The sequence below is a fragment of the Alexandromys fortis genome, unplaced genomic scaffold (assembly GCF_014885135.2).
Source record: "Alexandromys fortis isolate MF-2015 unplaced genomic scaffold, M_Fortis_MF-2015_v1.1 scaffold_2_1_26212458, whole genome shotgun sequence".
NCBI classification, from domain to species: domain Eukaryota; kingdom Metazoa; phylum Chordata; class Mammalia; order Rodentia; family Cricetidae; genus Alexandromys; species Alexandromys fortis.
The window spans coordinates 1,186,526-1,198,790 of NW_026067930.1; the positions used below are offsets into that span (position 1 = coordinate 1,186,526).

At 44.3% G+C, this 12,265-nt stretch overlaps 1 protein-coding gene across 4 annotated transcripts in view; it reads left to right on the plus strand.

The window, feature by feature from the left end:
• Plec (plectin) overlaps nt 1–12,265 on the plus strand; it is a 61,580-nt gene that overhangs the window by 5,558 nt on the left and 43,757 nt on the right. The gene's annotated exons all lie outside the window — the stretch shown is intronic.

Genomic DNA, 12,265 nt, shown 5'->3' on the forward strand with positions numbered 1-12,265 from the left:
ATTTACAACCTCCCAGACCTCTTCCCTGGAGTCATTTCTGGCTGCTCTTCTTTGGAAATTCCCAGCCTTCCCCACAGGGCAATGCTTTTCCTAAGAACTTTCCAAGCTTCCGGTCTACTTGAGCCTCTTCTGTCTCCCTGATCGACTCTGCCTTCTATCCTTGGAGAGTCCTGCAGAGCTGAAACGTGCTGGGGCTTGTGGCTGGAGAGCTCTGGGTGCCCAACCAGGAGGGAACCACCCTTGTTATGGTGCAGTGGACTGCTGAACTTACTGCCATCTGGTCCACCTGTGAGAGGCATCCTGACCCCTGGTTCCCATGTAGAGCTATGCTACACTGCTGTGCTATGGGAGCTTGTGGCCATGAGGAAGGTGGGGAAGGTTTTAAGGGGGATGAGATTATTTAGGTGTATGGAGATGGGATGTTTGGTAAAAAGGAAAACATCTGACTCCCCCAAAGCATGAATCAGGGCCCCCTTCAAGGCTACCCCATCAATCACGGGAGCCATATAGTAATAGGAGGCATGGTTGGCAGGGTGGGGCTTGGGAGTGCTGACCAGACTGCGAGGTCATCTGGGCAAAGGGTATAAGAAACAAGGCAGGAGTGAGTACTATTGACGAGTGGGTGAGGTCTGGGGGTTGGGAATCGGCAAGAAGCGTCTACGCGGGAGACTCACACATGGGCTGGGGAAACGGTGGACTAGAAGAGGGCTGGGAGCTGTCAGTCTGTCTACAGCAAGACCTGCCTGGGGCGGCTCAAACTCCTCCGCAGACTGCGGCCTACCTGGTACTGTTATGGGTCGTACCCGCTCCCGCATTCCTGTCCTTTTCCACACTGGACTCTGAGCTCTGTTATTTGTGTCCCTGGCACCAGCACCCCCCGGCCCAGCTAGCCTTTGCAGGGTGTTTACATGGATGAATGGTGACTGAGCAGGGATCCTCTGCAGTGGAGCTCAGCTGGCAGTCGTCTGGGGCTCTTCGGAGAGGACTTACGTCTCTTTACTGTGGAAAGCAAAGCATGCCTAAAAACCAGTCGGACAGAATGGAACTACCTTAAAGAAGGTAGTAAAAGGTGAGGGGGGGAGCTACTCCCTCACTTTCAGACTACGATGACCTCTGGAGCTGATGACCTCTGGAGCCACTGGCTGTTTCTTTCCAGCCCCCATTCTATTGACCTCATGCTTATTATTGCTCGGATGTACTTCACACACCATAACACGATTCACTTGTTTAAAGTGTACAGTTAAAGTGGTGGCGGCGCTTGCTTTTAATCCCAGCAACTTGGGAGGCAGAGGCAGGCAGATCTCTGTGAGTTCGAGGCCAGCCTGTCTACAGAACGAGTTCCAGGGCTACACAGAGAAACGCTGTTTTTAAAAAACCAAAAAAAAAGTGTACAATTTAATGATCTTTTTAAGAATATTAATGGAGTCATACATCCATCACAGTCAATTCCAGGACATTTTTGTTGTCACTGATCTGCTTTCAACCCTTATGAACTCTGGATGGAATATTTCATCTAAATGGACTCCAGCAATTTGAGCCTGCCTTCTTCTACACATACCAGTATTTTATCCACCTCACTTTTATTCTGACCCTCTTTTTTGTGACAGGAGCATAGCCCAGATTGGTCTTGAATTTGTAATACTCTTTCTTTCGCCTCGTGGGTGTTGAGTTTGCAGACATATGCCACCATGGTAGAAAGTTTCATTTTATGGCTATAGCAATGTTCGTTTGTGTATTTATCAGCTGATAAATGTTTGAATTATTATGACTAATGGTACTGTTAGCATGTGCACCCACGTGTATGTGTGGACTTGTACCTTTCTCTTGGGTAGATGAGTAGGAGTGGAGTTGCTAGGTCATGAGGCAATTCTATATTTAACCATTTGAGGACCTGCCAGATGGTTGTCCATCGTAGCTGAAGTATTCTACTTTCCTAGTATCGCTGTGCGAAGTTTCTAATTTCTTCACCCCCTTTAATTCCCCCCTCCTCTCTCTTCTCCATCTATAAATTTTCTTCTTTATTTTTTTCCTCTTGTGGAGTGGGGAATGGACCCTAGGACCTTGAGTATGCTAGCTGCCTTTCTAATGTCTTGAGGTATATTTTGAAATACTTAAGTTTTTTTTTAAAAAATACTTTTAATTTAAAAAATTGACACTAGCCTCATTATTGGGTGGGGTGAGCACATGGTGAGCGTGTGGAGGTTAAAGGACAGTTTGTGGCATCCACTTCTTTCCTTCCACCTGGGTGTCAGGGATTGGACCCAGGTCTCTAGCCGTGGTGGTAAGTGCTTTACCTGCTGAGTCATCTCCCCAGCTTACAAAGGATATTAAGTTTTCATTATTATATGCTGGTTTATTTATTTTGTTCATATCAAATAAATCATTTTTTAAAAAAGAAACCATTGCTTAAACCACAACTACAAAGATGTGTGCTTGTGTTTTTTTCCCCCTTCTTTCCTTGTGGTGCTGGGATTGAACCCAGGGCTTCATACATGAAAGCTGAATGATCACCACTGAGCTACACTTATTTAAATATATATATTTATTTATATATATAAATATATATATATTTATATATATATTTATATATATAAATTTAGCTCGTTTTAAAAAATTGCATTAAATTCCTGGGTAGAGTGCCTGCTAGCATGTATACCGTGTGTGTGCAGTGCCTGTAGAGGACAGAAGAGGGCGTCAGATGCCCCAGGACTGGAGTTACAGATGGTTGTGAGCTGCCTTGTAGGTACTAGGAACTGAACCACATCATCCGAAAGAGGAGCCGGTGTTCTTCACGGCCGATCTGTATCTCTAGCCCCTATTCTTAGCTCTTATGTTGAGATCTTTGGTTTGTTTTGAGTTCATTTTGTGCTTGATGTGAAGTAGATGTCCACATTTGCGTCTGAACATCCTCTTGTCCCAGCATAGTCTATCACGGAGATTCTTTCCCCATTGAATGCTATTAACTGTCTCATGTTTTTTGTTTTGTTTTGTTTCGAGACAGGGTTTCTCTGTGGCTTTGGAGCCTGTCCTGGAACTCACTCTGTAGACCAGGCTGGTCTCGAACTCACAGATATCCGCCTGCCTCTGCCTCCCGAGTGCTGGGATTAAAGGCCTGCGCCACCACCGCCTGGTTTGTCTCATGTTTTTAAATGATTACAAAATACTCCATTACTTGGAAGCATCACTGTTTATTTACTTGATCCTTTCAGATGGACATTGGACTTATTTTAAAAAGCTTATTGGGGCTGGAGAGAGAACGTGGCAGTTAAGAGCGCTTATTCCTCTCCCATAAGACCTGAGTTCTAGTCCCAGAACTCACTCTCGTTGCCTTATTTCTAGTATTCAGCTCCAGGGAGTCCTATATCCTTTTCTGGTTTCCACAGGCACCTGCACTCATGTGGTATACACACACACACAAATATAAATATACATATAAATGCACATAAATAAAAATGTAGTAAAAATAAATATTTTTTATGGTTTTTCAAGACAAGGTTTCTCTGTGCATCCAGAGAACTCACTCTGTAGACCAGGCTGGCCTTGAACTCTCAGAGATCCTCCTGCCTCTGCATCCCGAGTGCTGGGATTAAAGGCATGTACCACCACCGCCTGACCTAAAAAAAATCTTAAAAAATAAAATAAAATAAAAGGTTGTATTTCCAGGGCCAGTGAGCTGGCTCAATAGTTAAAAAACACTTGCTGCGTGGGCTTGATAACCACGTTCCATCCCCAGAGCCCATGGAGGGAGAACAAATTCTGAAAGCTGGTCTCTGGCTTCCACAAGCACTCCTGGAACACATGTGCACACTCACATGTGTGTAAGTACACACACACACATAAAAATTAAAAAATGTTGTATTTCTAGATTGTCCTCCAGTTGAGATGAATCCTTCAGATGTGACACAAACCTTTTGACAGTCTTGGTGAGAAAATTCTAATTTGAGCTTGGCCAGTGGTGGCTCCTGCCCTTAAGCCCAGGACCTGGGAGGCAGAGGCAGGCGGATCTCTGAGTTTCAGGACAGCCAGGGCTACACAGAGAAACCCTGTCTCAAAACAACTCCCCCCCACCCCCGAAAAAAAAGAAAATTCTACTCTGATATACTCTGTATTATTTGATTATTAATAAAGACCAGCATCTGTTTCACAGAGTTCACGTTTATTCACATTTCTAAATTATGTTTTGCATATTTGGGGGGATGTTGTTGCGGGTGGGGAGACAGATAGCTAGCACACGTATGTTACAGCGTGCATGTGGGAGGCAGGGGACAACTTTCTGCTGCTCTCTGCTGCGTCCACCTCGTAGGCTCTGGGGATTGAACTTGGGTTGTCAGGCTTGGTGGCAAATACCGTTACTGCTAAACCATCTCACAGTCATTGGCCTGCCTTCCTTCCTTCCTTTCTTTGTTTATTTCTTTGTTTGTTTCTTTCTTTCTTTCCTTCTTTCTTTCTTTTTTTTTATTTTTGAGTTGCCTGTTTAAAAGTTGTTGTTAATTTTGACATGAGTTGTTCCTTTGTCTGGCTGTGTGTGCATGTGTTAAGGTATGTGTGAGTACACATATGTGTGCATGTATGTGGAGGTCAGAGAACAACCTCTTTCCTGATCGACGTCCTTTATTGTTGCTGTCTGGAGACAGGGTCTCTCACTGAACTGGAATAAGGAGGAGAGGCTGGCAGGCCAGGGACCCCCACGAGTCTGTCTCTCTCTGCTTCCCCAGATCTGGATTATAAATGTTTGCTTCTACACCTGGCTTTTTTTCTTTTTTTTCTTTATGTGTACAAGTATTTTCCTGTACATGTCTGTGCACCATGTGTGTGCCTGTGGAGGCAAGAGAAGAGTCAGCTCTCCAGGAGCTATCAGATCCCCAGGTACTAGAGTTACAGGTGGCTGTAAGCCTCCATGTAGGTGTTGGGAATTGAACCCAGGACCTCTGGAAGAATAGCAAGAGCTCTTAACGACAGAGCCGTCTCCCCAGCCCCCACACCTGGCTTTTAACGTGGTTGCTAGGATTCTAACTCAGTTCCTCATGCCTGCGTGACAACCATTTTACTGACTGAGCTAACGCTCCATTTTTTAAAACTTCTTTTTCATTTGTGAGTGTTCTTTAAATGTTTATATCTTTAAACATTATGTAAATTTAATGTTCTCTGGTTATTCTGTAAGCATGCGAAGGTTTTATTGAATTATAGCCTTTCTATAGAAAAATGTACAAATTCTATACATATAGCTTCAATTTCAAGGTTGCCTTGTGATCATTCAGACCATGAGACAACGTTTTTGACTCCTTTGTATTCCAGTTGCTGAATCTGACATCATCAATGTCTTTTTTTCTTTTTTGGATTTTGGAAACAGGGTTTCTATGTAGCCCTGGCTGTCCTGGACCTCACTCTGTAGACCAAGGTGCCTCAAACTCAGAGATCCACCTACCTCTGCCTCTCAGCTATCTGTCTGTCTGTCTTTATTTGAGTCTGTTGATAGAAATTTTGGGCAAATTGGTTTTGACTATTTAATAGTAAAATAATTATTATTAAACCTGGAGTGGTGGCTCACACCTTTAATCCCAGGGCTAGGAGGCAGAAGCAGGCAGATCTCTGTGAGTTCGAGACCAGCTGGTCTACAGAGTGAGTTCCAGGACAGCTGGGGCGACACAAGAAACCCTGTCTCAAAAAAACCCTAATAATGATGATGATGATGGTGATGATGATGATGATGATGACTTGAAAGGAGTTTTGCTGTGTTTCCCAGGTTGGTCTCAAACTCCTGTGCCCAAATGATCGGCCTCAACTGAAGCTATGTGCAGCACAGTTTCTGGCCAGAACTATCTTACAAGTTTGCCAGCTTCATTCTGTGACCTTTGGATTTTAAACTGCGGTTTGAATGGCTTTCTTTTATTAAAAAACAAAGCCATGGGCTGGAGGCATGACTCATTGTCAAGAGCCCTTACTACTTTTCTAGAGGAGCCAAGTTTGGTGTGCAGCACCCACATCTGGAGGCTCACAGTATTATCCTGTAGCTCCAGCTCCAGCAAAACCCAGTGTCCTCTTCTGGCACCTGTTCACCTGCACACATGTGTACATACACACAGCGACACACACACACGCATGTGCACATACACACACACGTGCACATGCGTACACACACACACAGGAAGAAAATAAAAGCGAAAATAAAACTACATACACCTATTTATTTTGTACCTTTAACTTGTCTGGAATTTTGGTGGTCCCTGAAATATAGAAGAGGCTTCAGGATCTGGATGTGTGTTCACAGGCAACAAGGAGTATCTTTTTTTTTTCTAACAAGGAGTATCTTAAATGTCTTTTCTCCCATCGAACTCAGCTTCCTGAGAGCAGGGTCCATGACTTGCTGCATCTCTGCATCCCTGAGCCAAGCTCCACCCCCCCCAGTTTCTGGGTGGGGCAGGTGGACTCTGAGCTGGACCCCACAGCACCCCAACTTCTGCCATGACTCCTTCGTTCTCTGAGAAGCTGCTGAGGTGGCAGTGGAGATAGAGAGCGACTGGGTGGAGGTGCCCCGTCCATGCTAGAGAAAGTAAAATGGTAGGTTGGCATTGGGCGTCAACAGCTGGCTCTGAGACAGGGATGTGGCTGAGGAATAATGTATTGGGCATGGCTGGGGACAGATCTGCTCCCTAAGACCCTCCAAGCCTAGGGACTGGAAGAATGCAGAACACTAGGGTAGGAGGAGAGGGCTGCCTGGGTATGAGAGGTGTGTGTGTGTGTGTGTGTGTGTGTGTGTGTGTGTGTGTTTTGTTTTGTTTTTCGATACAAGGTCTCTATGTAACCTTGGCTAGCCTGGAGTTCCTTTATGTAGATTAGGCTGGCCGGCCTGTCTTTGCCTCCCTAGTGCTTGAAATAAAAGCCTGCGCCACCACATCCAGTTTGAGCACAAAGTCCCGAGAGCAAACAGAATCGGAAAGAATGCCTGGGAGCAAAGGACGAGGGACTACAGGGACCTCAGCCAGATTCTTATTAGGGGTACAGTCAGTTTCCTGGCACCAAGGGATGTGTGGGAAGCTGGTGGGGAGTGGAAGCTGGTGGAAGATGACAGTGCTCCCTTGGGATACCGGCCTTTAGGGCTTGGGATACCGGCCTTTAGGGCTCTTCATGCCTGACCTCTCTGTAGGGCTTGGGCCGTGGGAGGGTCCTCTAAGTTGGGCCAGTTGGCTATTGAAAAGGACATTTATTGTTTTCCCAAGGTAAAGGAGACCCTGATCCAGGAAAAAAAAGGAGGCCATTTTTGCTGCTTGCTTGCTTCCTTGCTTCCTTCCTTTCTTCTTTCCTCCTTCCCCCCTCCCTCCTTCCATTCCTTCTTTTCTTTCTTTTGTTTTTCTTTTGGTTTTTCAAGGTAGGGTTTCTCTGTGTAGCTCTGGCTGTCCTGGAACTTGCTCTGTAAATCAGATTGGCCTCAAACTCTGAGATCAGTCTGCCTCTGCCTCCCGAGTGCTGGGATTAAAGGCATGCACCATCACCACCCAGCTGCTGCCTTTCTCTGAGCAGAGACATGCTTGCTCTGACTAGGTTCCTGCTCATAGCATCTTGGAAGTCTAGCCCTTCTGTTTCCTTCTGTCTTTGCCCCTTTAATCCAGGCTGGCAGGGTTGCTATGGCACAGCATTTTCGTAAATCTGTGTCTTCCTCCCTCTGTGTCACAAAGAGCCAGGCCACTGACCAAGAGTGCCAGCCCCAGGGCTTTTCTAGATAATCTCTCTCCTCCTGACTCTGCAGAGGTAGTTGAATGGACTCATGAGTCACACGTAGGCAAAAGGCTATCTAGTCACACATGTGGCTTTCTGTCCAGAGCATCCTGTCCAGACAGACGCTCCCAATGCTGGCATCTTTTTGCAAACTAAGTAGTCTGTTAATTTCCCAAATCACCAATGCTGGTTTCTTTTTGCTTAACAATTCCTTCCTCAATTTCTTTTTCTTCCTGACTTTTAAGATGAGCCACAAGAAGAAGTTGGGCTATAGCTGCTTGGAAATTGTTTCAGCTAAAAAAATTCTTGTTCGTTGCTTACAAATTCTGCACCTAGCAGTAGAACATAACCAGGTCAACTTTGGCTCCTTCAAGACAAGGATAATCTCACTTCGAGTATCTGAGAATATATATTTCTCATTTATTTATTCTTCCTTCTCCTCCTCCTCCTCCTCTTCTTTTCTTTCTTTCTTTCTTTCTTTCTTTCTTTCTTTCTTTCTTTCTTTCTTTCTTTCTTTCTTTCTTTCTTCTTTCTTTCTTTTGAGACAGGGTTTCTCTGTATAGCCTTGGTTGTCCTGGACCTGGCTCTATAGAACAGGCTAGCTTTGACCTCAAAGGTCTACCTGCCTCTTTCTCCTTTTCTTGACAGGATCCTTTTTTAAAAAAGATTTATCTATTTATCTGTCTATTTATTTATTTAGCATACAATGTATTGCTGGCAAGGAAGGCACCAGGTCTCACAGATGATTGTGAGCCACCATGTGGGTGCTGGGAATTGAACTCTGGACCTCTGGAAGAGCAGCCAGCACTCTTACCCTCTGAGCCATCTCTCCAGCCCCTTGACAGGATCTTACTATGTATCCCTTGCAGGCCTAGTATTGCTATATAGATCAGCATGGCCTTGAACTCATAGGAATCTATCTGCCTCTTCCTTCCTCCCTCCTTTCCTCCCTTCCTTCCTTCCTTTTCTGTCATAGTTACTGTTCTATTACTGTGAATAGACACCACAACTAAGGCAACTTAGGGCTTGCTTACAGTTTCAGAGGGTTAGAGTCTATGACCATTATGACAGGGGGCATGGTGACAGGCAGGCATGTCACTGGATCAGTAGCTAAGTGCTTAGATTGGGCCTATTGTGGCCTTCAGAAACCTCAAAACCCAACCCCAGTGACTTAACACTCCAATGAGGCCACACCCTCTAATCCTTCCCAAACAGTTCCACTAACTGGGGAGTAAACATACAAACGTGTGAGCCTTTAGGGGCCATTCTCATTCAAACCTCCACATTTTTCGTTCCATATTTTTTGAGGAGGGGTCTCCTGTATCTCAGACTTAACTTCAGCTCATCATGTAGCCAGAGATGACTTTGTACTTTTGATTCCCCTGCCTCCAATTCCCCAGTGGTGGACTGTAGTCATGTGCCACCACTGCCAAGGTGCCTAGTTTATGAGATGTTGGGGTCAAACCCTGGGTTTTGTGCATGCTGGGCAGGCACTTTTCCAACTCACATGGTTTCACAGCAACGTCTTTAAGCTTCCTATTACCCTCTTCCCCTTTCTCTTAAATGTTGGTTTCACTGTATTGCCCAGGATAGTTTGAAACTCCTTGGCTCAAGCCTTCAGATTAGCTGGGATGGGGCCATACCATGGGTACTCTCTCTCTCGTCCTCCATGTTTCCAGCAGCAACCAGGCAAGTCAGTCTTAGGCTTTTTCTCTCACATGCCTCAAAATTCTCCAGTTTCTGTCTGTTACCTAATTTTAACAGGGTTTGTTTTTGTTTTGTTGCTGTTGTTGAGACAGGGTCTCTTGCTGACCTGGAACTAGCTATGTAGACTGGGCTGGCTTCAAACTCAGAGATATGCTTGCCTCTGCTTCCTAAGTGCTGGGTTCAAAGATATGCACCACCTTGATTTGCCTCTATTTCCACATTTTCAGATATCTGTGACACAGCACCCCATACCTTGAAATAATATCTGCATTAATTTCCTTGGTCATTTTGGACCCCAGCAGGCCAGAAGTCAACATCCAAGCATTGGTGGGAGCTTCCTCTGGAGGCACTTGGGAAAATCCTGCCCTCCCTTGGATCATACTTCCAGCCTCTGCCTCTCTGTTTTTTCTCCCCGTGTCTCCTGAGGACACTGTCCTTAGACCTAGGGCCACCTGGATAATCCAAGATGACCTCAGTTTTGGGTCTTAGTTAGATCTGTCTCCAAGTCAGTTTATAGTTATGAATTTTTGGGATGTAGATGTATGTGTTGGGAGTCTGCTGTTTCATTCCCACATCAAATTGTCCTCTAGTGTTTGACTGATGTAAAACTTAGGTATGTTTTCTTTGTGTTTGTTTTTTTAAACATGCCTGCCCCATGTTTGTTACTCATGACTTTATGATGTAGTGTTATGAAGTATTTTAGACTTTTGTAATAAGTTCTCTAGCAATTGAATTCTTTTTTACCTGGTTTTTAATTTTGTTTTGTTTTGCTTTTTTAACATTCTTGTTTTGCCCAAATGTATGTACATCATCTGTGCATTGCTTGTGTGTCTGGTGCCCTTGAAGGCTAGAAGAAGGTGTCAGCTCCTCTTGAACTGGGGTTACAGATGGTTGGGAGCTACCATGTGGGTTCTGGGAATAGAACATGAGTTCTCTGTGTTTAACTACTGAACCAGCTCTGCAACCCAGTCAACTAGGGCGTTATCTAAAGAAGGTACCCAATGAATCTTAGCAGCTGTTTTATTTGTCTGTCTGTCTATTTTGCTATCTATGTATATCTATCCTTCCTATCTATCTATCTATCTATCTATCTATCTATCTATGTCTATCTATCTGTCTGTCTATCTATCTATCTATCTATCTATCTATCTATCTATCTATCTATCTATATCTATCTGTCATCTCTTGTGTTTTGAGACACGGTTTCTCTATGTAGCCCTACCTCTCCTGGAACTTTGCAGACAAGGTAGCCTAAAACTCAGAGATCTACCTGTCTCTGACTCCTGGTTTTTCTTTGCTTTTTCAAAAAGATCCTCCCCCAGATTATTTTATGTTTATGAGTGTTTTGCTTGCACATATGTATGTGTACCTCCTAGAATTGGAGTTACAGGTGAGCAACCATGAGGGTTCTGGGACCTGAATTTGGGTTCTATGCAAGAGCAACAATTGCTTGTAACTGCTGAGCCATCTCTCCAGCACTGACCTTTGTAACTTTCTTTCTTTTCTTCTTTCTTTTTATCTTTCTTTCTTTTCTTTTTCTTTTTTTTTTTTTTTGAGACAGGAGTCTCTCTGTGTAACCCTGGCTATCCTGGAACTCATTGTGTAGACCAGGCTGGCCTTGAACTCATAGAGATCTGCCTGCCTCTGTCTCCCAAGAGCTGGTATTAAAGACATGAGCTACTATACCTGACTGATGTACTCCTGGCTGATCTTTGTAACTTTTTTTTTTTTTTTGAGATTTCTCTATAACTTTAGAACCTGTCCTGGTGTCCTGGAACTAACTCTTGTAGACCAGGCTGGCCTCAAACTCACAGAGATCCGCCTGCCTCTGCCTCCTGAGTGCTGGGATTAAGGGTGTGTGCCACCACTGCCTGGCTCCTTTGTAGCGTTTTAATGCTAGAATATGAATAGCTTTCTGTGACGTTAATTACACTGTCATATTCCTGTCTATGGTTACATCATGGCTTCGTTCTACATTGCTAACAAAATATGTGAGAATGAGTATTTTACACATTATCTTATCAAAAGACTTAGAAGTAATTGAGAGTGAATTATTTATTTATTTATTTATTTATTTTTTTTTTTGGTTTTTCGAGACAGGGTTTCTCTGTGGCTTTGGAGCCTGTCCTGGAACTTGCTCTGTAGAACAGACTGGCCTCGAACTCAGAGATCCGCCTGCCTCTGTCTTCCAATGCCTGGCGAGACTGGATATTTTAATAAAGATAAGAGGCTTCTTTAACTTGAGGTGTTGGAGGGTGAAAGTCTATATCAGACGGCCCCATCTGGTTGGCCCCTCATGAGGCTGCATGAGGTAAATGGCCTCACGTGGGAGAGCTGATCACCGCCGAGGAGAAATCCTGGAAGGTCCAGGCTCGTTGAGAGCAATCTGCTCTGGCAAGCGCTAATCTCGTCCCTTGAGAGACAGCACCCCTGTGAGACAGCATTAGTCCTTCTTAAACAGCTAATTATTTCTCTTAAGGTTTGCTGCTTCAATCCCTTTACCTTGAGGAGTTAAGCCTCAGATGAATTTTGGTGGGGACCAATCACATTCAAACCGTAGCAGTGGACACATCCGAGTAAAGATTTCCTTCTCCTAGAACTTTGAGGTTATAATTATATATATAATATATATATATTATAATTATATATATAAACTGCTATAGGCAGAATGGTTCCAATGGTAAAGGTGATGCCCCACGTGGTAGGAGGAGAGAACTGACTTCCCTACGCTGTCCTCTGCCTCCCATTGCGCTGCTGCACACACACGACAAACAGACAAACCAATAAGTAAATGTTAAAACTTCTGATTTTCAAAATTTAGACTCTATTTACACCAAATTGCAAT